This window comes from Salvia splendens, chromosome 18, assembly GCF_004379255.2.
Source record: "Salvia splendens isolate huo1 chromosome 18, SspV2, whole genome shotgun sequence".
NCBI classification, from domain to species: Eukaryota; Viridiplantae; Streptophyta; class Magnoliopsida; order Lamiales; family Lamiaceae; genus Salvia; species Salvia splendens.
In genome coordinates, this window is record NC_056049.1 from 13,292,948 (window position 1) to 13,298,412 (window position 5,465).

Here is a 5,465-nt window from a genome sequence, read left to right on the forward strand (position 1 = left end):
CTAGCTCATGCAACACGTAACACACAGACAAGACCTAAAAAAAACTATAAGACTTACAGTCACAGACTGCACCTATTCCCCCCCCCCCCCTCCCACTTCACTCAAGCTTGTCCCCAAGCCATCCTAGTGAAGGGGGGTAAATAGGGAAGTACAAACATGTAAAACAGAAAACCAAACAAACAAACTTCTCACACTTAGACCGTACACCGGGCTAAGTGGGAGAAAGCACAACAACCAAAACCAAACATGCAAAACAGCTCAACCCCTTCTCACACTTAGACCAGAAATTGTGCTAAGTGTGGAAAGTAGCAACACATATGTACAGAGCAAGCATGCTGGCACAGAACATTAAAACAAACAAAAAGCAGAAACAGAAAGTAATAAAAGACGAAAAGTAAAAGTTACTTGGGTTGGGGGAAATTAATTCGGGGTCTGGCCCCCTCGGGAGCCAGACTTGGGCGGCACAGCCTGTTGGGTCACTTTAGCTTTCTTTCTTGCCGGTGATTCCGGCTTCTCTTTCCTCCTGTCAGTCTGTCCGGGTACGGTCTTCTTCAATGTCATGGGTCTAGTAGAGGACGAAGTGATTAGAGGCTTGGTGACTTGTGGCTGCTTCCGGATAGATAGATCTCCTGAACTTGGCGCCCTGGGTCTGCCACTAGGTCCAGGAAGTAATATTGGTGTGTCCGGGAATTTCTCGCGCAACCACTTCATCATTGCCATCATTAACGTGACACCCTCCGTCATCTTCTCAGTGCATCGGGTCGACATTGCCACCAGATCAGAAACGCGCCCCTAGAGGGCCGCCATTTTCTCCCTAACCGTCTGAACCTCTGATCTCATTTCTACCATTCTCGTTCGTACTCCGGCAACTTCCTTCCTTACTCTCTCAGCTTCACCACTATCTTTTCCTTTACCCCGCAGGGCCACAATCCCTTCCATCACTTTTTGAATCTCGGATCTCATCCAACTGACTTCTTTTCTCATTGCATCCACCTCCACAACTGGCTTCCTGGCTTCACCTGCATCAGCAACGTCCTTCACACCCGCCACCTCTTGTTCCTGTTACCAACCTCGTAAAAACAGACATCCCTCTTGTGCTTGATTAGCAGCCCCTTGTTGAAGAAGTACTCCATATTGAAAACCTCGGGAGGTAGACACATCTTCACCTCCCGGCAAGCCTTGTGGATCTTCATAATCACATTGCGCTGCAGATATGCTCCCAGAAGGTGGCATGTGTATAGATGCCGAGAGGGATTGGCAGTTACTTGGTGGCAGGCTTGAGCTAACCAGTAGCCCAAATGAACACGTACACCCGTGGCCATGCACCAGGTAAAGTATAGGTCGGCGGTTGTCAAGGCGGTGTTGGCTGTGCCCATCAGGTTGTAGCTAATGAAGGTTTGGGCGAACCTCAGAACCCTGTCTTCGATGTGGTGAGACTTTGAACAACTAGTTTTAAATTGACCCACCCTCGGATGAGTCAAGAACTCCCATGCGCTCTGCGCTTTGAAACCTGGCGTGAGTTTTGGTGGACCAACCATTCTCTCATTCCATAAACCTTCGTCATCTTCCGTACGCGTTAGCAGACCCATCCGTAGAGTCCACTCCCTAATGCTCATCACATGCTCTTCATTGAAGAGCCTGAAGTTAATGGAATCGGCATCCAAGTCGGTGGTGGATTTAAACCGGAAAGTCGAGAAAAATTCTCGTGCCACGTCTATCGGAACTTCAAGGATGCTATGCTTTAGCAACCAGTCAAAGCCGATTGCCTCTATATACCCCCGAAACTCGTCATTGCTTGAGATCCCCTTAAGCTCTGCTGAATCGTACTTCTTTCCCGATTTGGCATGTTTCCCCACGGTACTCTTCTCTGCATATACCGCTGTACGTTTTGGGTCATCAAACTTCCCCATCGCATTCAGCAGTTCCTTAGTTATCCAGATTTCTTTTGGCTCAAAATTGAGCTCCACTCCTTGATCTTCCTCGGAGTCACTGGACTCATTAGGGCTTTCCGACTCGGCATCGGACGATATTTTAGCAGGTGGAGAGGGAGAATGGTCGGCGGACTTCCCTCTCGCTTTCTTGGTCGAGGAATGAGCGATCTGCTTCCCCTTTCTCTTCCTCTCGACCGCGCGTCTGCGCTCCTCCTCCTCGCTCTCCCCATCGTTAGGTCTGGGAGAATCTGCCTGCTCAGGTGCTGTGGCCCCTCGACCCAGCATGTCCTCCTCCGTCTGCTGGACGGTTTCGTCTATCTCATCAAGCAGACTCCGACGAGCCTGCCTCCTTGCTTCCCTTGCGTTTACCGGTGAATCGGTCCCATCAGGGACATCAGTCAGATCCACCATTAGAGTCATCCCGTCATCGACGGGTTCCTGTACCTCGCCAGACGCGAGGTCGTCTTCCTTCCCAATCAATGGGGTTGCCCCCTCGATGTAAACAGGGGTCTCTACCCCACCCGGACTTCCCGTAACAAATTGGGCTTTGGTGCCCTCAACCACTTCTGGGGTTTCCCCCGCCGATTGTCTTTCAGAAGTTAGGGCTTCGCCGCCCGTTGGAACATCGCAACCAACAACAGGGGTTTCCCCCTCGACCAACTCCTCCAAAACAGGGGTTTCCCCCTCTGTAAATTCCTTCACAACAAGGGTTTCCCCCTCCTCAGTGACAGAACCTAACATAGGCTCACTTACGGCCAACAACTCCAACCCCGCGGTCAGATCTGCTTCTTCTTCGCGAGATTCTGCGGTGGTTGGTTCTTGAACAGTGATGGCTTCTTCTGGTACAGCGGTGGTGGGTTCTGCGGCAGCCACCGGTTTGGGTGTTGAAACCCCTGAAGTTCCCGGTTGTGATACGGCAGATGTAGAAACGGCTGGTGCAGATTTCCCCATTACCGCCGCGAACATGGGAAATGCCTCCATCGCCTTTTCTGGTCCCCCAAATTTTTGTAGTATATCCGTCATAAAGTTTCCGGTTGTGATCCTGAAGTGTTTCCGGTACTCGGCTTGTTATCCATGAAGAATTCTGTAGAAAATCTTGACAAAAACTAGGACAGAAATTTCTTTGATTAGGGTTAGAGAAAGAAACCCTAGAGAGAAGTTTGGGGAATTCTGGAAGTAGAGAGAGAGTGAATAAGGGAAAATGAAAAGAGAACACGATTATTAACCGATAGGTATGGGAGAGGACGGTTTGCAGGCGGTTGCAGGCATGACGCTAGCGACTGCACGCCTTCCCATAAAGGTGTCCTTTGAAATTCGAACCGGTGCCAACTCCCTCCAAAACTTTACTTCTCAACTCCTCGCCCTAGCAAATTCCTTCTGCAAAACCGTACTTAGGAAAAAACATTAAACAAAAACTTGAAAAGCCAGACTCCTCGGTTTTAGGGTATGACAGTATCAAAAACATTCCCAAAGAGTCTGGTATTTCGAAAATATTTTTGGAAGATTATTTTTTTGTTTTTTTTAGGTTTTTCTAGATTTACGAAAAGCGATTAAATATTTACAAAATTTCTTACGAGTGTTCTCAAGATTCCCCGGGTCAGGGTATAAAAACTTTTCAGTAACTCGACCCAGGAAATCTTTAAGAACACTTCCTTCCTAGACCCGTTTGCGGATATCAAGAAGCGCGTGTAGCGGCACTTCGTCCACTACACACATCTCCGAGGCATCCCTAAACACCTTCAGACGATGACCATTGACAAGGAAAGGTGTAGAGTTTGAAGAACTTCCCTGGATTTCTACTGCTCCATTTGCACGCAGACTCACAACAGTGTATGGCCCAATCCATTTGGACTTTAACTTGTCGGGCATTAACTTGAGTCGGGACTGGAACAGGAGAACCTTCTGCCCAACTTGCAGTTCCTTGGTCCGGAGATTTTTATCATGCCACAATTTGGTCTTTTCCTTGTACCACATTGCTGACTCGTAAGATTCAAGTCGCAATTCTTCCAACTCTTGGAGTTGCAGTTTCCTCTCTCCCTCACAAGCTTGAGGACTCATATTAATCTCCTTGACCGCCCAGTACGCCCTGTGCTCAATTTCCACCGGTAGGTGACACATCTTGCCAAATACTAACCTGTAAGGAGACATTCCAATGGGCGTTTTATATGCTGTTCTATATGCCCATAATGCATCATCAATTCTCTTGCTCCAGTCTTTCCTCGACAGATTCACCGTTTTTTCCAGGATCACTTTGATTTCTCTATTTGATATTTCCGCTTGGCCGTTGGACTGAGGATGATATGGTATGGAGAGGCGATGGTGAACTCCGTACTTTCTCATTAGAGCTTCAATAGTCCGGTTGCGGAAATGCATCCCATTGTCAGATATTATAGCTCTGGGTACTCCGTACCTGTTGAAAATGTTAGCTCTAAGGAACTTCGCTACCTCTTTAGCTTCACACGATGCTGTTGCTTTTGCCTCTATCCACTTCGAAACATAATCTACTGCCACAAGTATGTAGGTGTTTCCGTATGAAGACGGAAATGGACCCATGAAGTCCATCCCCCAGACATCGAAGATCTCACATACAATTATTGGAACTTGTGGCATTTCGTCTCTCCTGGAGATTCCCCCGGTCTGTTGACACCTTACACAGTTCTGACAGAATTCAAAAGCATCCTTATTCAACGTGGGCCACTAAAACCCACTGTCCAACACCTTCCTTGCGGTCTTCCTAGGTCCAAAGTGACCTCCACACGCTAGGGCATGGCAATGGTTCAGCACATCCCTCTGTTCCCACTCTGGGATACACCTCCGGATAACTTGGTCGGCTCCCATTCGCCACAAATACGGGTCATCCGAGAAATAGTACTTGGCCTCACTCTTCAATTTCATTTTCTGGGCTCGGGAGATTTCTTGGGAACTGGGTACCTCTCCAGTGACTAAGTAATTTGTCAGGTCAGCGAACCATGGCTCAGTGTTTGTCTGACATTTCCCTTTCTCGGCATCCCCTGGACCTATTAATGCCATGAGCTTTTCCCAATTGATGGGTCTAGGGAGTTCTTCCAGATAATACAAATGCTCCTCGGGGAATGCATCTGGAATTGCTTCCTCGGTCTCTCCTTGAAAGATACGACTTAGGTGGTCAGCCACCTTGTTCTTAGTTCCTTTCTTATCCTTAACTTCCCAATCGAATTCTTGCAAAAGTAATACCCAACGGATTAATCTTGGTTTAGACTACTTCTTTGCCAGCAAGTACTTAATAGCTGCATGGTCCGTGAAAATGATCACCTTCGACCCCAGCAAATACGGGCGAAACTTCTCAAATGAGTATACCACCGCCAGCATTTATTTTTCGGTGGTGTCATAATTCTTCTGAGCTTGATTCAGTGTTTTGGATGCATAAAAGATCACATAGCTTTTTCCATCAATTCTTTGACCTAGCACTGCTCCCACGGCATAGTCGCTTGCGTCACACATAATTTCAAAGGGTAGATTCCAGTTGGGCGCTCTAATAATGGGGGCAGATACTAG